Genomic DNA, 21332 nt, shown 5'->3' with positions numbered 1-21332 from the left:
TTCTTTGAGCTGATAGCTTTAATGATATGTTCTGATGGTGGTGAGAGTGGAGCAGGACTATCTCCGTGGCGCGATTTGCTAGCGCGATCGGCTGTTAACCGAAAGGTTGAATGTTCGAGCCCTCCCGGGAGTGGTGTGTTGCTTTTTTCTTTGCGCTGATAGCTTTGAGGATGTGTTCTGACGGTGGTGAGAGTGGAGCACGACTGTCACCGTGGCGCAATTGGCTAGCGCGATCGGCTGTTACCCGGAAGATAGGAGGTTCGAGCCCACCCGGTGGTGGTGCGGCGCTTTTTTTCTTTGGGCTGATAGCTTTGATGATATGTTCTGATGGTGGTGAGAGTGGAGCAGGACTGTCTCCGTGGCGCATTTGGCTAGCGCAATCGGCTGTTAACCAAAAGGTTGGAGTTTGGAGCCCTCCAGGGAGTGGTGTGTTGCTTTTTTCTATGCGCTGATAGCTTTGGAGACATGTTCTGACGGTGGTGAGATTGGAGCACGACTGTCTCCGTCGCGCAATTGGCTAGCACGTTCGGCTGTTAACCAAAAAATTGGAGGTTCGAGCCCTCCCGGGAGTGGTATGTTGCTTTTTTCTTTGCGCTGATAGCTTTGGAGAAATGTTCTAACGGTTCTGACGGTGGTGAGATTGGAGCACGACCGTCTCCGTGGCGCAATTGGCTAGCACGTTTGGCTGTTAACCGAAAAATTGGAGTTTTGAGCCCTCCCGGTAGTGGTATGTCGCTTTTTTCTTTGCGCTGATAGCTTTGAATAAATGTTCTGACGGAGGTGAGAGTGGAGCACGACTGTCTCCGTGGCGCAATTGGCTAGCGCGATCGGCTGTTAGCCAAAAGGTTGGAGTTTCGAGCCCTCCCGGGAGTGGTGTGTTGTTTTTTTCTTTGCGCTGATAGCTTTGGAGACATGTTCTGACGGTGGTGAGATTGGAGCACGACTGTCTCCGTGGCGCAATTTGCTAGCGCGATCGGCTGTTAACCAAAAGGTTGGAGGTTCGAGCCCTCCCGGGAGTGGTGTGTTGCTTTTTTCTTTGCGCCGATAGCTTTGAGGATGTGTTCTGATGGTGGTGAGAGTGAAGCACGACGGTCTCCGTGGACGCAATTGGCTAGTGCGATCGGCTGTTAACCGAAAGATTGGAGGTTCGAGCCCTCCCGGGAGTGGTGTGTTGCTTTTTTCTTTGCTCTGATAGCTTTGGAGACATGTTCTGACGGTGGTGAGAGTGGAGCAGGACTGGCTCCGTGGCGCAATTGCCTAGCGCAATCAGCTGTTAACTGAAAGGCTGGAGGTTCGAGCGCTCCCGGGGATTGTGTGTCGCTTTTTTTTCTTTGCGCTGATAGCTTTGGAGAAATGTTCTGACGGTGGTGAAAGTGGAGCAGGACTATCTCCGTGGCGCGATTTGCTAGCGCGATCGGCTGTTAACCGAAAGGTTGAATGTTCGAGCCCTCCCGGGAGTGGTGTGTTGCTTTTTTCTTTGCGCTGATAGCTTTGAGGATGTGTTCTGACGGTGGTGAGAGTGGAGCACGACTGTCACCGTGGCGCAATTGGCTAGCGCGATCGGCTGTTACCCGGAAGATAGGAGGTTCGAGCCCACCCGGTGGTGGTGCGGCGCTTTTTTTCTTTGGGCTGAGAGCTTTGAAGATATGTTCTGATGGTGGTGAGAGTGGAGCAGGACTGTCTTTGTGGCGCAATTGGCTAGCGTGATCGGCTGTTAACCGAAAGGTTGGAGGTTCGAGCGCTCCCGGGAACGGTGTGTCGCTTTTTTTTCTTTGCGCTGATTCCATTGGAGAAATGTTCTGACAGTGGTGAGAGTGGAGCACGACTGTCTCCATGGCAATTTTGGATAGCGCGATGGGCTGTTAACCGAAAGGTTGGAGGTTCGAGCCCACCCGTTGGTGGTGGGGCGCTTTTTTTCCTTTGGGCTGATAGGTCTGAAGAAATGTTCTGACGGTGGTGAGAGTGGAGCACGACTCTCTCCGTTGCGCAGTTGGCTGGCGCAATCGGCTGTTAACCGAAAAACTAGAGGTAGGAGCCCTCCCGGGAGTGGTGTGTTGCTTTTTTGTTTGCGCTGATAGTTTGAAAATATGTTCTGATGGTGGTGAGAGGGGAGCACGACTGGCTCCGTGGCGCAATTCGCTAGCGCGATCGGCTGTTAACCCAAAGTTTGGAGGTTCGAGCCCTCCCGGGAGTGGTGTGTTGCTTTTTTCTTTGCGCTGATAGCTTTGGAGACATGTTCTGACTGTGGTGAGAGTGAAGCACGACTGTCTCCGTGGCGCAATCGGCTAGCGCGATCGGCTATTAACCGAAACGTTGAAGGATCGAGCCCTCCCGGGAGTGGTGTGTTGCTTTTTTCTTTGCGCTGATAGCTTTGAAGATGTGTTCTGACGGTGATGAGAGTGGAGCACGACTGTCACCGTGGCGCAATTGGCTAGCGCGATCGGCTGTTACCCGAAAGGTTGGAGGTCGAGCACTCCCGGGGACGGTGTGTCGCTTTTTTTTCTTTGCGCTGATTGCTTTGGAGAAATGTTCTGACAGTGGTAAGAGTGGAGCACGACTGTCTCCATGGCAATTTTGGATAGCGCGATGGGCTGTTAACCGAAAGGTTGGAGGTTATAGCCCACCCGGTGGTGGTGGGGCGCTTTTTTTCTTTGGGCTGATAGGTCTGAAGAAATGTTCTGACGGTGGTGAGAGTGGAGCACGACTGTCTCGGTCGCCCAATTGGCTAGCACGTTCGGCTGTTAACCGAAAAATTTGAGGTTTGAGCCCTCCCGGGAGTGGTGTGTTGCTTTTTCTCTTTGCGCTGATAGCTGTGGAGAAATGTTCTGACGGTGGTGAGAGTGAAGCACGACTGTCTCCGTGGACGCAATTGGCTAGCGCGATCGGCTGTTAACCCAAAGTTTGGAGCTTCGAGCCCTCCCGGGAGTGGTGTGTTGCTTTTTTCTTTGCGCTGATAGCTTTGGAGACATGTTCTGACGGTGGTGAGAGTGGAGCACGACTGTCTCCGTAGCGCAATTGGCTAGCGCGATCGGCTGTTAACCGAAAGGTTGGAGGTTCGAGCCCACCCGGTAATGGTGCGGTGCTTTTTTTTTCTTTGGGCTGATAGCTTTGATGATAATTTCTGATGGTGGTGAGAGTGAAGCAGGACTGTCTCGGTCGCCCAATTGGCTAGCACGTTCGGCTGTTAACCGAAAAATTGGAGGTTTGAGCCCTCCCGGGAGTGATGTGTTGCTTTTTCTCTTTGCGCTGATAGCTGTGGAGAAATGTTCTGACGGTGGTGAGAGTGAAGCACGACTGTCTCCGTGGACGCAATTGGCTAGCGCGATCGGCTGTTAACCAAAAGGTTGGAGTTTCGAGCCCTCCCGGGAGTGGTGTGTTGCTTTTTTCTTTGCGCTGATAGCCTTGAAGATGTGTTCTGACGGTGGTGAGAGTGGAGCACGACTGTCACCGTTGCGCAATTGGCTAGCGCGATCGGCTGTTACCCGAAAAGTTGGATGTTTGAGCCCACCCGGTGGTGGTGCGGCGCTTTTTTTTCTTTGGGCTGAGAGCTTTGAAGATATGTTCTGATGGCGGTGAGAGTGGAGCAGGACTGTCTCTGTGGCGCAATTGGCTAGCGCGATCGGCTGTTAACCGAAAGGTTGGAGGTTCGTGCGCTCCCGGGGTCGGTGTGTCGCGTTTTTTTTCTTTGCGCTGATTGCTTTGGAGAAATGTTCTGACAGTGGTGAGAGTGGAGCACTACTGTCTCCATGGCAATTTTGGATAGCGCGATGGGCTGTTAACTGAAAGGTTGGAGGTTCGAGCCCACCCGGTGCTGGTGGGGCGCTTTTTTTCCTTTGGGCTGATAGGTCTGAAGAAATGTTCTGATGGTGGTGAGAGTAGAGCACGACTGTCTCCGTTGCGCAATTGGCTGGGGCAATCGGCTGTTAACCGAAAATTTGGAGGTTTGAGCCCTCCCGGGAGTGGTGTGTTGCTTTTTTCTTTGCGCTGATAGCTTTGTAGACATGTTCTGACGGTGGTGAGATTGGAGCATGACTGTCTCCGTGGCGCAATCGGCTAGCACGTTCGGCTGTTAACCGAAAAACTAGAGGTAGGAGCCCTCCCGGAAGTGGTGTGTTGCTTTTTTGTTTGCGCTGATAGTTTGAAAAGATGTTCTGATGGTGGTGAGAGGGGAGCACGACTGTCACCGTGGCGCAATTGGCTAGCGCGATGGGCTGTGAACCGAAAGTTTGGAGGTTCGAGCCCACGCGGTGGTGGTGTGGCACTTTTTTTCCTTTGGGATGATAGCTCTGAAGAAATGTTCTGACGGTGGTCAGAGTGGAGCACGACTGTGTCCGTGGCGCAATTGGCTAGCGCGATCGGCTGTTAACCGAAATGTTGGAGGTTCGAGCCCTCCTGGGAGTGGTGTGTTGCTTTTTTCTTTGCGCTGATAGCTTTGGAGACATGTTCTGACGATGGTGAGTATGGAGCACGACTGTCTCCGTGGCGCAATTGGCTAGCGCGATCGGCTGTTAACCGAAAGGTTGGAGGTTCGAGCCCACCCGGTAATGGTGTGGCGCTTTTTTTTTTCTTTGAGCTGATAGCTTTAATGATATGTTCTGATGGTGGTGAGAGTGGAGCAGGACTATCTCCGTGGCGCGATTTGCTAGCGCGATCGGCTGTTAACCGAAAGGTTGAATGTTCGAGCCCTCCCGGGAGTGGTGTGTTGCTTTTTTCTTTGCGCTGATAGCTTTGAGGATGTGTTCTGACGGTGGTGAGAGTGGAGCACGACTGTCACCGTGGCGCAATTGGCTAGCGCGATCGGCTGTTACCCGGAAGATAGGAGGTTCGAGCCCACCCGTTGGTGGTGCGGCGCTTTTTTTCTTTGGGCTGAGAGCTTTGAAGATATGTTCTGATGGTGGTGAGAGTGGAGCAGGACTGTCTTTGTGGCGCAATTGGCTAGCGTGATCGGCTGTTAACCGAAAGGTTGGAGGTTCGAGCGCTCCCAGGAACGGTGTGTCGCTTTTTTTTCTTTGCGCTGATTCCATTGGAGAAATGTTCTGACAGTGGTGAGAGTGGAGCACGACTGTCTCCAAGGCAATTTTGGATAGCGCGATGGGCTGTTAACCGAAAGGTTGGAGGTTCGAGCCCACCCGGTGGTGGTGGGGCGCTTTTTTCCTTTGGGCTGATAGGTCTGAAGAAATGTTCTGACGGTGGTGAGAGTGGAGCACGACTCTCTCCGTTGCGCAGTTGGCTGGCGCAATCGGCTGTTAACCGAAAAACTAGAGGTAGGAGCCCTCCCAGGAGTGGTGTGTTGCTTTTTTGTTTGCGCTGATAGTTTGAAAATATGTTCTGATGGTGGTGAGAGGGGAGCACGACTGGCTCCGTGGCGCAATTCGCTAGCGCGATCGGCTGTTAACCCAAAGTTTGGAGGTTCGAGCCCTCCCGGGAGTGGTGTGTTGCTTTTTTCTTTGCGCTGATAGCTTTGGAGACATGTTCTGACGGTGGTGAGAGTGAAGCACGACTGTCTCCGTGGCGCAATCGGCTAGCGCGATCGGCTATTAACCGAAAGGTTGAAGGATCGAGCCCTCCCGGGAGTGGTGTGTTGCTTTTTTCTTTGCGCTGATAGCTTTGAAGATGTGTTCTGACGGTGATGAGAGTGAAGCACGAGTGTCACCGTGGCGCAATTGGCTAGCGCGATCGGCTGTTACCCGAAAGGTTGGAGGTCGAGCACTCCCGGGGACGGTGTGTCGCTTTTTTTTCTTTGCGCTGATTGCTTTGGAGAAATGTTCTGACAGTGGTAAGAGTGGAGCACGACTGTCTCCATGGCAAATTTGGATAGCGCGATGGGCTGTTAACCGAAAGGTTGGAGGTTATAGCCCACCCGGTGGTGGTGGGGCGCTTTTTTTCCTTTGGGCTGATAGGTCTGAAGAAATGTTCTGACGGTGGTGAGAGTGGAGCACGACTGTCTCGGTTGCCCAATTGGCTAGCACGTTCGGCTGTTAACCGAAAAATTTGATGTTTGAGCCCTCCCGGGAGTGGTGTGATGCTTTTTCTCTTTGCGCTGATAGCTGTGGAGAAATGTTCTGACGGTGGTGAGAGTGAAGCACGACTGTCTCCGTGGACGCAATTGGCTAGCGCGATCGGCTGTTAACCCAAAGTTTGGAGCTTCGAGCCCTCCCGGGAGTGGTGTGTTGCTTTTTTCTTTGCGCTGATAGCTTTGGAGACATGTTCTGACGGTGGTGAGAGTGGAGCACGACTGTCTCCGTAGCGCAATTGGCTAGCGCGATCGGCTGTTAACCGAAAGGTTGGAGGTTCGAGCCCACCCGGTAATGGTGCGGCGCTTTTTTTTTCTTTGGGCTGATAGCTTTGATGATAATTTCTGATGGTGGTGAGAGTGGAGCAGGACTGTCTCGGTCGCCCAATTGGCTAGCACGTTCGGCTGTTAACCGAAAAATTGGAGGTTTGAGCCCTCCCGGGAGTGGTGTGTTGCTTTTTCTCTTTGCGCTGATAGCTGTGGAGAAATGTTCTGACGGTGGTGAGAGTGAAGCACGACTGTCTCCGTGGACGCAATTGGCTAGCGCGATCGGCTGTTAACCAAAAGGTTGGAGTTTCGAGCCCTCCCGGGAGTGGTGTGTTGCTTTTTTCTTTGCGCTGATAGCCTTGAAGATGTGTTCTGACGGTGGTGAGAGTGGAGCACGACTGTCACCGTTGCGCAATTGGCTAGCGCGATCGGCTGTTACCCGAAAAGTTGGATGTTTGAGCCCACCCGGTGGTGGTGCGGCGCTTTTTTTTCTTTGGGCTGAGAGCTTTGAAGATATGTTCTGATGGTGGTGAGAGTGGAGCAGGACTGTCTCTTTGGCGCAATTGGCTAGCGCGATCGGCTGTTAACCGAAAGGTTGGAGGTTCGTGCGCTCCCGGGGTCGGTGTGTCGCGTTTTTTTTCTTTGCGCTGATTGCTTTGGAGAAATGTTCTGACAGTGGTGAGAGTGGAGCACGACTGTCTCCATGGCAATTTTGGATAGCGCGATGGGCTGTTAACTGAAAGGTTGGAGGTTCGAGCCCACCCGGTGCTGGTGGGGCGCTTTTTTTCCTTTGGGCTGATAGGTCTGAAGAAATGTTCTGATGGTGGTGAGAGTAGAGCACGACTGTCTCCGTTGCGCAATTGGCTGGGGCAATCGGCTGTTAACCGAAAAATTGGAGGCTTGAGCCCTCCCGGGAGTGGTGTGTTGCTTTTCGTTTTGCGCTGATAGCTTTGTAGACATGTTCTGACGGTGGTGAGATTGGAGCATGGCTGTCTCCGTGGCGCAATCGGCTAGCACGTTCGGCTGTTAACCGAAAAACTAGAGGTAGGAGCCCTCCCGGGAGTGGTGTGTTGCTTTTTTGTTTGCGCTGATAGTTTGAAAATATGTTCTGATGGTGGTGAGAGGGGAGCACGACTGTCACCGTGGCGCAATTGGCTAGCGCGATGGGCTGTGAACCGAAAGTTTGGAGGTTCGAGCCCACGCGGTGGTGGTGTGGCGCTTTTTTTCCTTTGGGATGATAGCTCTGAAGAATTGTTGTGACGGTGGTCAGAGTGGAGCACGACTGTGTCCTATGGCGCAATTGGCTAGCGCGATCGGCTGTTAACCGAAATGTTGGAGGTTCGAGCCCTCCTGGGAGTGGTGTGTTGCTTTTTTCTTTGCGCTGATAGCTTTGGAGACATGTTCTGACGATGGTGAGTATGGAGCACGACTGTCTCCGTGGCGCAATTGGCTAGCGCGATCGGCTGTTAACCGAAAGGTTGAAGGATCGAGCCCTCCCGGGAGTGGTGTGTTGCTTTTTTCTTTGCGCTGATAGCTTTGAAGATGTGTTCTGACGGTGGTGAGAGTGGAGCACGACTGTCACCGTGGCGCAATTGGCTAGCGCGATCGGCTGTTACCCGAAAGGTTGGAGGTTCGAGCGCTCCCGGTGGTGGTGTGTTGCTTTTTTCTTTGCGCTGATAGCTTTGGAGACATGTTCTGACGATGGTGAGTATGGAGCACGACTGTCACCGTTGCGCAATTGGCTAGCGTGATCGGCTGTTACCCGAAGGGTTGGAGGTTTGAGCCCACCCGGTGGTGGTGCGGCGCTTTTTTTTCTTTGGGCTGAGAGCTTTGAAGATATGTTCGGATGGTGGTGAGAGTGGAGCAGGACTGTCTCCGTGGCGCAATTGGCTAGCGCGATCGGCTGTTAACCGAAAGGTTGGAGGTTCGTGCGCTCCCGGGGTCGGTGTGTCGCTTTTTTTTTCTTTGCGCTGATTGCTTTAGAGAAATGTTCTGACAGTGGTGAGAGTGGAGCACGACTGTCTCCATGGCAATTTTGGATAGCGCGATCGGCTGTTAACCGAAAGGTTGGAGGTTGGAGCCCACCCGGTAATGGTGTGGCGCTTTTTTTTCTTTGAGCTGATAGCTTTAATGATATGTTCTGATGGTGGTGAGAGTGGAGCAGGACTATCTCCGTGGCGCGATTTGCTAGCGCGATCGGCTGTTAACCGAAAGGTTGAATGTTCGAGCCCTCCCGGGAGTGGTGTGTTGCTTTTTTCTTTGCGCTGATAGCTTTGAGGATGTGTTCTGACGGTGGTGAGAGTGGAGCACGACTGTCACCGTGGCGCAATTGGCTAGCGCGATCGGCTGTTACCCGGAAGATAGGAGGTTCGAGCCCACCCGTTGGTGGTGCGGCGCTTTTTTTCTTTGGGCTGAGAGCTTTGAAGATATGTTCTGATGGTGGTGAGAGTGGAGCAGGACTGTCTTTGTGGCGCAATTGGCTAGCGTGATCGGCTGTTAACCGAAAGGTTGGAGGTTCGAGCGCTCCCAGGAACGGTGTGTCGCTTTTTTTTCTTTGCGCTGATTCCATTGGAGAAATGTTCTGACAGTGGTGAGAGTGGAGCACGACTGTCTCCAAGGCAATTTTGGATAGCGCGATGGGCTGTTAACCGAAAGGTTGGAGGTTCGAGCCCACCCGGTGGTGCTGGGGCGCTTTTTTTCCTTTGGGCTGATAGGTCTGAAGAAATGTTCTGACGGTGGTGAGAGTAGAGCACGACTCTCTCCGTTGCGCAGTTGGCTGGCGCAATCGGCTGTTAACCGAAAAACTAGAGGTAGGAGCCCTCCCGGGAGTGGTGTGTTGCTTTTTTGTTTGCGCTGATAGTTTGAAAATATGTTCTGATGGTGGTGAGAGGGGAGCACGACTGGCTCCGTGGCGCAATTCGCTAGCGCGATCGGCTGTTAACCCAAAGTTTGGAGGTTCGAGCCCTCCCGGGAGTGGTGTGTTGCTTTTTTCTTTGCGCTGATAGCTTTGGAGACATGTTCTGACGGTGGTGAGAGTGAAGCACGACTGTCTCCGTGGCGCAATCGGCTAGCGCGATCGGCTATTAACCGAAAGGTTGAAGGATCGAGCCCTCCCGGGAGTGGTGTGTTGCTTTTTTCTTTGCGCTGATAGCTTTGAAGATGTGTTCTGACGGTGATGAGAGTGGAGCACGACTGTCACCGTGGCGCAATTGGCTAGCGCGATCGGCTGTTACCCGAAAGGTTGGAGGTCGAGCACTCCCGGGGACGGTGTGTCGCTTTTTTTTCTTTGCGCTGATTGCTTTGGAGAAATGTTCTGACAGTGGTAAGAGTGGAGCACGACTGTCTCCATGGCAATTTTGGATAGCGCGATGGGCTGTTAACCGAAAGGTTGGAGGTTATAGCCCACCCGGTGGTGGTGGGGCGCTTTTTTTCCTTTGGGCTGATAGGTCTGAAGAAATGTTCTGACGGTGGTGAGAGTGGAGCACGACTGTCTCGGTCGCCCAATTGGCTAGCACGTTCGGCTGTTAACCGAAAAATTTGAGGTTTGAGCCCTCCCGGGAGTGGTGTGTTGCTTTTTCTCTTTGCGCTGATAGCTGTGGAGAAATGTTCTGACGGTGGTGAGAGTGAAGCACGACTGTCTCCGTGGACGCAATTGGCTAGCGCGATCGGCTGTTAACCCAAAGTTTGGAGCTTCGAGCCCTCCCGGGAGTGGTGTGTTGCTTTTTTCTTTGCGCTGATAGCTTTGGAGACATGTTCTGACGGTGGTGAGAGTGGAGCACGACTGTCTCCGTAGCGCAATTGGCTAGCGCGATCGGCTGTTAACCGAAAGGTTGGAGGTTCGAGCCCACCCGGTAATGGTGCGGCGCTTTTTTTTTCTTTGGGCTGATAGCTTTGATGATAATTTCTGATGGTGGTGAGAGTGGAGCAGGACTGTCTCGGTCGCCCAATTGGCTAGCACGTTCGGCTGTTAACCGAAAAATTGGAGGTTTGAGCCCTCCCGGGAGTGGTGTGTTGCTTTTTCTCTTTGCGCTGATAGCTGTGGAGAAATGTTCTGACGGTGGTGAGAGTGAAGCACGACTGTCTCCGTGGACGCAATTGGCTAGCGCGATCGGCTGTTAACCAAAAGGTTGGAGTTTTGAGCCCTCCCGGGAGTGGTGTGTTGCTTTTTTCTTTGCGCTGATTGCCTTGAAGATGTGTTCTGACGGTGGTGAGAGTGGAGCACGACTGTCACTGTTGCGCAATTGGCTAGCGCGATCGGCTGTTACCCGAAAAGTTGGATGTTTGAGCCCACCCGGTGGTGGTGCGGCGCTTTTTTTCTTTGGGCTGAGAGCTTTGAAGATATGTTCTGATGGTGGTGAGAGTGGAGCAGGACTGTCTCTGTGGCGCAATTGGCTAGCGCGATCGGCTGTTAACTGAAAGGTTGGAGGTTCGTGCGCTCCCGGGGTCGGTGTGTCGCGTTTTTTTTCTTTGCGCTGATTGCTTTGGAGAAATGTTCTGACAGTGGTGAGAGTGGAGCACGACTGTCTCCATGGCAATTTTGGATAGCGCGATGGGCTGTTAACTGAAAGGTTGGAGGTTCGAGCCCACCCGGTGCTGGTGGGGCGCTTTTTTTCCTTTGGGCTGATAGGTCTGAAGAAATGTTCTGATGGTGGTTAGAGTAGAGCACGACTGTCTCCGTTGCGCAATTGGCTGGGGCAATCGGCTGTTAACCGAAAAATTGGAGGCTTGAGCCCTCCCGGGAGTGGTGTGTTGCTTTTTTCTTTGCGCTGATAGCTTTGTAGACATGTTCTGACGGTGGTGAGATTGGAGCATGACTGTCTCCGTGGCGCAATCGGCTAGCACGTTCGGCTGTTAACCGAAAAACTAGAGGTAGGAGCCCTCCCGGGAGTGGTGTGTTGCTTTTTTGTTTGCGCTGATAGTTTGAAAATATGTTCTGATGGTGGTGAGAGGGGAGCACGACTGTCACCGTGGCGCAATTGGCTAGCGCGATGGGCTGTGAACCGAAAGTTTGGAAGTTCGAGCCCACGCGGTGGTGGTGTGGCGCTTTTTTTCCTTTGGGATGATAGCTCTGAAGAAATGTTCTGACGGTGGTCAGAGTGGAGCACGACTGTGTCCGTGGCGCAATTGGCTAGCGCGATCGGCTGTCAACCGAAATGTTGGAGGTTCGAGCCCTCCTGGGAGTGGTGTGTTGCTTTTTTCTTTGCGCTGATAGCTTCGGAGTTATGTTCTGACGATGGTGAGTATGGAGCACGACTGTCTCCGTGGCGCAATTGGCTAGCGCGATCGGCTGTTAACCGAAAGGTTGAAGGATCGAGCCCTCCCGGGAGTGGTGTGTTGCTTTTTTCTTTGCGCTGATAGCTTTGAAGATGTGTTCTTACGGTGGTGAGAGTGGAGCACGACTGTCACCGTGGCGCAATTGGCTAGCGCGATCGGCTGTTACCCGAAAGGTCGGAGGTTCGAGCGCTCCCGGTGGTGGTGTGTTGCTTTTTTCTTTGCGCTGATAGCTTTGGAGACATGTTCTGACGATGGTGAGTATGGAGCACGACTGTCACCGTTGCGCAATTGGCTAGCGCGATCGGCTGTTACCCGAAGGGTTGGAGGTTTGAGCCCACCCGGTGGTGGTGCGGCGCTTTTTTTTCTTTGGGCTGAGAGCTTTGAAGATATGTTCGGATGGTGGTGAGAGTGGAGCAGGACTGTCTCCGTGGCGCAATTGGCTAGCGCGATCGGCTGTTAACCGAAAGGTTGGAGGTTCGTGCGCTCCCGGGGTCGGTGTGTTGCTTTTTTTTCTTTGCGCTGATTGCTTTGGAGAAATGTTCTGACAGTGGTGAGAGTGGAGCACGACTGTCTCCATGGCAATTTTGGATAGCGCGATGGGCTGTTAACCGAAAGGTTGGAGGTTCGAGCCCACCCGGTGGTGGTGGGGCGCTTTATTTTTTGGGCTGATAGCTCTGAAGAAATGTTCTGACGGTGGTCAGAGTGGAGCACGACTGTGTCCGTGGCGCAATTGGCTAGCGCGAGCGGCTGTTAACCGAAAGGTTGGAGGTTCGAGCCCTCCCGGGGAGTGGTGTGTTGCTTTTTTGTTTGCGCTGGTAGCTTTGAAGATGTTTTCTGATGGTGGTGCGAGTGGAGCACGACTGTCTCCGTGGCGCAATTGGCTAGCGCGATCGGCTGTTATCCGAAAGGTTGGATGTTCGAGCCCATCCGGTGGTGGTGCGGCGCTTTTTTTCTTTGGGCTGATAGCTTTGATGATATGTTCTGATGGTGGTAAGAGTGGAGCAGGACTGTCTCCGTGGCGCATTTGGCTAGCGCAATCGGCTGTTAACCAAAAGGTTGGAGTTTGGAGCCCTCCCGGGAGTGGTGTGTTGCTTTTTTCTTTGCGCTGATAGCTTTGGAGAAATGTTCTAACGGTGGTGAGATTGGAGCACGACAGTCTCCGTGGCGCAATTGGCTATCACGTTCGGCTGTTAACCGAAAAATTGAAGTTTTGAGCCCTCCCGGGAGAGGTGTGTCGCTTTTTTCTTTGCGCTGACAGCTTTGAAGAAATGTTCGGACGGAGGTGAGAGTGGAGCACGACTGTCTCCGTGGCGCAATTGGCTAGCGCGATTGGCTGTTAGCTAAAAGGTTGGAGGTTCGAGCCCTCCCGGGAGTGGTGTGTTGCGAGCCCTCCCGGGAGTGGTGTGTTGCTTTTTTCTTTGCGCTGATAGCTTTGGAGAAATGTTCTGACAGTGGTGAGAGTGGAGCACGACTGTGTCCGTGGCGATTTTCGCTAGCCTAATGGGCTGTTAACCGAAAGGTTGGAGGTTCGAGCCCACCCGGTGGTGGTGCGGCGCTTTTTTTCCTTTAGGCTGATAGCTCTGAAGAAATGTTCTGACGGTGGTGAGAGTGGAGCACGACTGTCTCCGTGGCGCAATTGGCTAGCGCGATCGGCTGTTAACCGAAAGGTTGGAGGTTCGAGCCCACCCGGTAATGGTGCGCCGCTTTTTTTTTTCTTTGAGCTGATAGCTTTGATGATATGTTCTGATGGTGGTGAGAGTGGAGCAGGACTGTCTCGGTCGCCCAATTGGCTAGCACGTTCGGCTGTTAACCGAAAAATTGGAGGTTTGAGCCCTCCCGAGAGTGGTGTGTTGCTTTTTCTCTTTGCGCTGATAGCTGTGGAGAAATGTTCTGACGGTGGTGAGAGTGGAGCACGACTGTCTCCATGGCAATTTTGGATAGCGCGATGGGCTGTTAACCGAAAGGTTGGAGTTTCGAGCCCACCCGGTGGTGGTGGGGCGCTTTTTTTCCTTTGGGCTGATAGGTCTGAAGAAATGTTCTGACGGTGGTGAGAGTGAAGCACGACTGTCTCCGTTGCGCAATTGGCTGGCGCAATCGGCTGTTAACCGAAAAATTGGAGGTTTGAGCCCTCCCGGGAGTGGTGTGTTGCTTTTTTCTTTGCGCTGATAGCTTTGTAGACATGTCATGACGGTGGTGAGATTGGAGCATGACTGTCTCCGTGGCGCAATCGGCTAGCACGTTCGGTTGTTAACCGAAAAACTAGAGGTTGGAGCCTTCCCGGGAGTGGTGTGTTGCTTTTTTGTTTGCGCTGATAGTTTGAAAATATGTTCTGATGGTGGTGACAGTAGAGCACGACTATCTCCGTGGCGCTATTTGCTAGCGCGATCGGCTGTTAACCGAAAGGTTGAAGGTTCGAGCCCTCCCGGGAGTGGTGTGTTGCTTTTTTCTTTTCGCTTATAGATTTGAAGATGTGTTCTGACGGTGGTGAGAGTGGAGCACGACTGTCACCATGGCGCAATTGGCTAGCGCGATCGGCTGTTACCCAAAAGGTTGGAGTTTCAAGCCCTCCTGGGAGTGGTGTGTTGTCTTTTTCCTTGCTCTCATAGCTTTGGAGACATGTTCTGACGGTGGTGAGATTGCAGCACGACTGTCTCCGTGGCGCAATTTGCTAGTGCGATCGGCTGTTAACTGAAAGGTAGGAGGTTCGAGCCCACCCGGTGGTTTGCTTTTTTCTTTGCGCTGATAGCTTTGGAGACATGTTCTGACGGTGGTGAGAGGGGAGCAGGGTTGGCTCCGTGGCACAATTGCCTAGCGCAATCGGCTGTTAACCGAAAGGCTGGAGGTTCGAGCGCTCCCGGGGATGGTGTGTCGCTTTTTTTGTTTGCGCTGATAGCTTCGGAGAAATGTTCTGACAGTGGTGAGAGTGGAGCACGACTGTCTCCGTGGCGATTTTCGCTAGCGCGATGGGCTGTTAACCGAAAGGTTGGAGGTTCGAGCCCACCCGGTGGTGGTGCGGCGCTTTTTTTCCTTTAGGCTGATAGCTCCGAAGAAATGTTCTGACGGTCGTGAGAGTGGAGCACGACTGTCTCCGTGGCGCAATTGGCTAGCGCGATCGGCTGTTAACCGAAAGGTTGGAGGTTCGAGCACACCCGGTAATGGTGCGGTGCTTTCTTTTTCTTTGAGCTGATAGCTTTGATGATATGTTCTGACGGTGGTGAGAGTGGAGCACGACTGTCACCGTGGCGCAATTGGCTAGCGCGATCGGCTGTTACCCGAAAGGTTGGAGCTTCGAGCCCACCCGGTGGTGGTGCGGCGCTTTTTTTTCATTGGGCTGAGAGCTTTGAAGATATGTTCTGATGGTGGTGAGAGTGGAGCAGGACTGTCTCCGTGGCGCAATTGGCTACCGCGATCGGCTGTTAACCGAAAGGTTGGAAGTTCGTGCGCTCCCGGGGACGGTGTGTCGCTTTTTTTCTTTGCGCTGATTGCTTTGGAGAAATGTTCTGACAGTGGTGAGAGTGGAGCACGACTGTCTCCATGGCAATATTGGATAGCGCGATGGGCTGTTAACCGAAAGGCTGGAGTTTCGAGCCCTCCCGGGAAGGTGTGTTGCTTTTGCCTTTACGCTGATAGCTTTGGAGACATGTTCTGACGGTGGTGAGATTGGAGCACGATTATCTCCGTGGCGCAATTTGCTAGCGCGATCGGCTGGTAACCGAAAGGTTGAATGTTCGAGCCCTCCCGGGAGTGGTGTGTTGCTTTTTTCTTTGCGCTGATAGCTTTGAAGATGTGTTCTGACGGTGGTGAGAGCGGAGCACGACTGTCACCGTGGCGCAATTGGCTAGCGCGATCGGCTGTTACCCGGAAGGTTGGAGGTTCGAGCCCACCCGGTGGTGGTGCGGCGCTTTTTTTTCTTTGGGCTGAGAGCTTTGAAGATATGTTCTGATGGTGGTGAGAGTGGAGCAGGACTGTCTCTGTGGCGCAATTGGCTAGCGCGGTCGGCTGTTAACCGAAAGGTTGGAGGTTCGAGCGCTCCCGGGGACGGTGTGTCGCTTTTTTTTCTTTGCGCTGATTCCTTTGGAGAAATGTTCTGACAGTGGTGAGAGTGGAGCACGACTGTCTCCATGGCAATTTTGGATAGCGCGATGGGCTGTTAACCGAAAGGTTGGAGGTTCGAGCCCACCCGGTGGTGGTGGGGCGCTTTTTTTCCTTTGGGCCGATAGGTCTGAAGAAATGTTCTGACGGTGGTGAGAGTGGAGCACGACTGTCTCCGTTGCGCAATTGGCTGGCGCAATCGGCTGTTAACCGAAAAATTGGAGGTTTGAGCCCTCGCGGGAGTGGTGTGTTGCTTTTTTATTTGCGCTGATAGCTTTGTAGTGATGTCATGACGTTGGTGAGATTGGAGTCTCCGTGGCGCAATCGGCTAGCATGTTCGGCTGTGAACCGAAAAACTAGAGGTAGGAGCCCTCCCGGTAGTGGTGTGTTGCTTTTTTGTTTGCGCTGATAGTTTGAAAATATGTTCTGATGGTGGTGAGAGTGGAGCACGACTGGCTCCGTGGCGCAATTGGCTAGCGCGATGGGCTGTGAACCGAAAGTTTGGAGGTTCGAGCCCACGCGGTGGTGGTGCGGCGCTTTTTTTCCTTTGGGCTGATAGCTCTGAAGAAATGTTCTGACGGTGGTCAGAGTGGAGCACGACTGTGTCCGTGGCGCAATTGGCTAGCGCGATCGGCTGTTAACCGAAATGTTGGAGGTTGGCGCCCTCCTGGAAGTGGTGTGTTGCTTTTTTCTTTGCGCTGATAGCTTTGAAGATGTGTTCTGATGGGGATGACAGTGGAGCACGACTGTCTCCGTGGCGCGATTGGCTAGCGCGAACGGCTGTTAACCAAAAGGATGGAGTTTCGAGCCCTCCCGGGAGTGGTGTGTTGCTTTTTTCTTTGCGCTGATAGCTTTGGAGACATGTTCTGACGGTGGTGAGAGTGGAGCACGACAGTCTCCGTGGCACAATTGGCTAGCGCGATCGGCTGTTAACCAAAAGGTCGGAGGTTCGAGCCCACCCGGTAATGGTGCGGCGCTTTTTTTTTCTTTGGGCTGATAGCTTTGATGATATGTTCTGATGGTGGTGAGAGTGGAGCAGGACTGTCTCGGTCGCCCAATTGGCTAGCACGTTCGGCTGTTAACCGAAAAATTGGAGGTTTGAGCCCTCCCGGGAGTGGTGTGTTGCTTTTTCTCTTTGCGCTGATAGCTGTGGAGAAATGTTCTGACAGTGGTGAGAGTGGAGCACGACTGTCTCCATGGCAATTTTAGATAGCGTGATGGGCTGTTAACCAAAAGGATGGAGGTTCGAGCCAACCCGATGGTGGTGGGGCGCTTTTTTTCCTTTGGGCTGATAGGTCTGAACAAATGTTCTGACGGTGGTGAGAGTGGAGCACGACTGTCTCCGTTGCGCAATGGGCTGGCGCAATCGGCTGTTAACCGAAAAATTGGAGGTTCGAGCCCTCCCGGGAGTGGTGTGTTGCTTTTTTCTTTGCGCTGATAGCTTTGTAGACATGTTCGGACGGTGGTGAAATCGGAGCATGACTGTCTTCGTGGCGCAATCGGCTAGCACGTTCGGCTGTTGACCGAAAAACTAGAGGTTGGAGCCCTCCCGGGAGTGGTGTGTTGCTATTTTGTATGCACTGATAGTTTGAAAATATGTTCTGATGGTGGTGAGAGTGGAGCACGACTGGCTCCGTTGCGCAATTGGCTAGCGCGATGGGCTGTTAACCGAAAGTTTGGAGGTTCGAGCCCACGCGGTGGTGGTGCGGCGCTTTTTTTCTTTGGGCTGATAGCTCTGAAGAAATGTTCTGACGGTGGTCAGAGTGGAGCACGACTGTGTCCGTGGCGCAATTGGCTAGCGCGAGCGGCTGTTAACCGAAAGGTTGGAGGTTTGAGCCCTCCTGGGAGTGGTGTGTTGCTTTTTTCTTTGCGCTGATAGCTTTGAAGATGTGTTCTGATGGGGATGACAGTGGAGCACGACTGTCTCCGTGGCGCGATTGGCTAGCGCGAATGGCTGTTAACCAAAAGGTTGGAGTTTCGAGCCCTCCCGGGAGTGGTGTGTTGCTTTTTTCTTTGCGCTGATAGCTTTGGAGACATGTTCTGACGGTGGTGAGATTGGAGCACGACCGTCTCCGTGGCGCAATTGGCTAGCACGTTCGGCTGTCAACCGAAAAATTGGAGTTTCGAGCCCTCCCGGGAGTGGTGTGTCGCTTTTTTCTTTTGCGCTGATAGCTTTGAAGAAATGTTCTGACGGAGGTGGGAGTGGAGCACGACTGTCTCCGTGGCGCAATTGGCTAGCGCGATCGGTTGTTTACCGAAAGGTTGGAGGTTCGAGCCCACCCGGTGGTTTGCTTTTTCTTTGCGCTGATAGCTTTGGAGACATGTTCTGACGGTGGTGAGAGTGGAGCAGGACTGGCTCCGTGGCGCAATTGCCTAGAGCAATCGGCTGTTAACCGAAAGGCTGGAGGTTCGAGCGCTCCCGGGGATGGTGTGTCGCTTTTTTTCTTTGCGCTGATAGCTCTGGAGAAATGTTCTGACAGTGGTGAGAGTGGAGCACGACTGTCTCCGTGGCGATTTTCGCTAGCGCGATGGGCTGTTAACCGAAAGGTTGGAGGTTCGAGCCCACCCGGTGGTGGTGGGGCGCTTTTTTTTCTTTGCGCTGATAGCTTTGGAGAATTGTTCTGACGGTGGTGAGATTGGAGCACGACCGTCTCCGTGGCGCAATTGGCTAGCACGTTCGGCTGTTAACCGAAAAATTGGAGTTTCGAGCCCTCCCGGGAGTGGTGTGTCGCTTTTTTTCCTTTGGGCTGATAGGTCTGAAGAAATGTTCTGACGGTGGTGAGAGTGGAGCACAACTGTCTCCGTTGCGCAATTGGCTGGCGCAATCGGCTGTTAACCGAAAGGTTGGAGGTTCGAGCCCACCCGGTGGTGGTGCGGCGCTTTTCTTTCTTTGGGCTGAGAGCTTTGAAGATATGTTCTGATGGGGGTGAGAGTGGAGCAGGACTGTCTCCGTGGCGCAATTGGCTAGCGCGATCGGCTGTTAACCGAACCATTTGAGGTTCGAGCGCTCCCGGGGATGGTGTGTCGCTTTTTTTTCTTTGCGCTGATTGCTTTGGAGAAATGTTCTGACAGTGGTGAGAGTGGAGCACGACTGTCTCCATGGCAATTTTGGATAGCGCGATGGGCTGTTAACCGAAAGGTTGGAAGTTCGAGCCCACCCGGTGGTGGTGGGGCGCTTTTTTTCCTTTGGGCTGATAGGTCTGAAGAAATGTTCTGACGGTGGTGAGAGTGAAGCACGACTGTCTCCGTTGCGCAATTGGCTGGCGCAATCGGCTGTTAACCGAAAAATTGGAGGTTTGAGCCCTCCCGGGAGTGGTGTGTTGCTTTTTTCTTTGCGCTGATAGCTTTGTAGACATGTCATGACGGTGGTGAGATTGGAGCATGACTGTCTCCGTGGCGATATCGGCTAGCACGTTCGGTTGTTAACCGAAAAACTAGAGGTTGGAGCCTTCCCGGGAGTGGTGTGTTGCTTTTTTGTTTGCGCTGATAGTTTGAAAATATGTTCTGATGGTGGTGAGAGTAGAGCACGACTGGCTCCGTGGCGCAATTGGCTAGCGCGATGGGCTGTTAACCGAAAAATTGGAGTTTCGAGCCCTCCCGGGAGTGGTGTGTCGCTTTTCTCTTTGCGCTGATAGCTTTGAAGAAATGTTCTGACGGAGGTGAGAGTGGAGCACGACTGTCTCCGTGGCGCAATTGGCTAGCGCGATCGGCTGTTAGCCAAAAGGTTGGAGTTTCGAGCCCTCCCGGGAGTGGTGTGTTGCTTTTTCTTTGCGCTGATAGCTTTGTAGACATGTCATGACGGTGGTGAGATTGGGGCATGACTGTCTCCGTGGCGCAATCGGCTAGCACGTTCGGTTGTTAACAGAAAAACTAGAGGTTGGAGCCTTCCCGGGAGTGGTGTGTTGCTTTTTTGTTTGCGCTGATAGTTTGAAAATATGTTCTGATGGTGGTGAGAGTAGAGCACGACTGGCTCCGTGGCGCAATTGGCTAGCGCGATCGGCTGTTAACCGAAAGGTTGGAGGTTCGAGCCCTCCCGGGAGTGGTGTGTTGCTTTTTTCTTTGCGCTGATAGCTTTGAAGATGTGTTCTGATGGTGGTGAGTGTGGAGCACGACTGTCTCCATGGCGCAATTGGCTAGCGCGATCGGCTGTTAACCGAAAGGTTGGAGGTTCGAGCCCACCCGGTGGTTTGCTTTTTTCTTTGCGCTGATAGCTTTGGAGACATGTTCTGACGGTGGTGAGAGTGGAGCAGGGTTGGCTCCGTGGCACAATTGCCTAGCGCAATCGGCTGTTAACCGAAAGGCTGGAGGTTCGAGCGCTCCCGGGGATGGTGTGTCGCTTTTTTTTCTTTGCGCTGATAGCTTTGGAGAAATGTTCTGACAGTGGTGAGAGTGGAGCACGACTGTCTCCGTGGCGATTTTCGCTAGCGCGATGGGCTGTTAACCGAAAGGTTGGAGGTTCGAGCCCACCCGGTGGTGGTGCGGCGCTTTTTTTTCTTTAGGCTGATAGCTCCGAAGAAATGTTCTGACGGTCGTGAGAGTGGAGCACGACTGTCTCCGTGGCGCAATTGGCTAGCGCGATCGGCTGTTAACCGAAAGGTTGGAGGTTCGAGCCCACCCGGTAATGGTGCGGCGCTTTCTTTTTCTTTGAGCTGATAGCTTTGATGATATGTTCTGACGGTGGTGAGAGTGGAGCACGACTGTCACCGTGGCGCAATTGGCTAGCGCGATCGGCTGTTACCCGAAAGGTTGGAGGTTCGAGCCCAACCGGTGGTGGTGCGGCGCTTTTTTTTCATTGGGCTGAGATCTTTGAAGATATGTTCTGAAGGTGGTGAGAGTGGAGCAGGACTGTCTCCGTGGCGCAATTGGCTACCGCGATCGGCTGTTAACCGAAAGGTTGGAAGTTCGTGCGCTCCCGGGGACGGTGTGTCGCTTTTTTTCTTTGCGCTGATTGCTTTGGAGAAATGTTCTCACAGTGTTGAGAGTGGAGCACGACTGTCTCCATGGCAATTTTGGATAGCGCCATGGGCTGTTAACCGAAAGGTTGGAGGTTCGAGCCCACCCGGTGGTGGTGGGGCGCTTTTTTTCCTTTGGGCTGATAGGTCTGAAGAAATGTTCTGACGGTGGTGAGAGTGGAGCACGACTGTCTCCGTTGCGCAATTGGCTGGTGCAATCGGCTGTTAACCGAAAGGTTGGAGGTTCGAGCACACCCGGTAGTGGTGCGGCGCTTTTTTTTCTTTGGGCTGAGAGCTTTGAAGATATGTTCTGATGGTGGTGAGAGTAGAGCAGGACTGTCTCCGTGGCGCAATTGGCTAGCGCGATCGGCTGTTAACCGAAAGGTTGGAGGTTCGAGCGCTCCCGGGGACGGTGTGTCGCTTTTTTTTCTTTGCGCTGATTGCTTTGGAGAAATGTTCTGACAGTGGTGAGAGTGGAGCACGACTGTCTCCATGGCAATTTTGGATAGCGCGATGGGCTGTTAACCGAAAGGTTGGAGGTTCGAGCCCACCCGGTGGTGGTGGGGCGCTTTTTTTCCTTTGGGCTGATAGGTCTGAAGAAATGTTCTGACGGTGGTGAGAGTGAAGCACGACTGTCTCCGTGGCGCAATTTGCTAGCGCAATCGGCTGTTAACCGAAAAATTGGAGGTTCGAGCCCTCCCGGGAGTGGTGTGTTGCTTTTTTCTTGGCGCCGA

At 53.1% G+C, this 21332-nt stretch overlaps 2 non-coding genes across 2 annotated transcripts; both read left to right on the top strand.

Annotated features, from left to right (window-relative positions):
• Positions 1–15521: 15521 nt before the first annotated feature.
• On the top strand, positions 15522–15595 carry TRNAN-GUU (transfer RNA asparagine (anticodon GUU)). The gene has a single exon. It is a non-coding gene; the product is annotated as a tRNA-Asn (tRNA).
• Positions 15596–20936: 5341 nt separating this feature from the next.
• On the top strand, positions 20937–21010 carry TRNAN-GUU (transfer RNA asparagine (anticodon GUU)). The gene has a single exon. It is a non-coding gene; the product is annotated as a tRNA-Asn (tRNA).
• Positions 21011–21332: the final 322 nt, after the last annotated feature.

This window comes from Rhipicephalus microplus, unplaced genomic scaffold (genome assembly GCF_043290135.1).
Source record: "Rhipicephalus microplus isolate Deutch F79 unplaced genomic scaffold, USDA_Rmic scaffold_12, whole genome shotgun sequence".
Lineage (NCBI taxonomy): Eukaryota > Metazoa > Arthropoda > Arachnida > Ixodida > Ixodidae > Rhipicephalus > Rhipicephalus microplus.
Note: the sequence above shows the minus strand (reverse complement) of the source record. Positions and strands in the feature narration are given on the sequence as shown.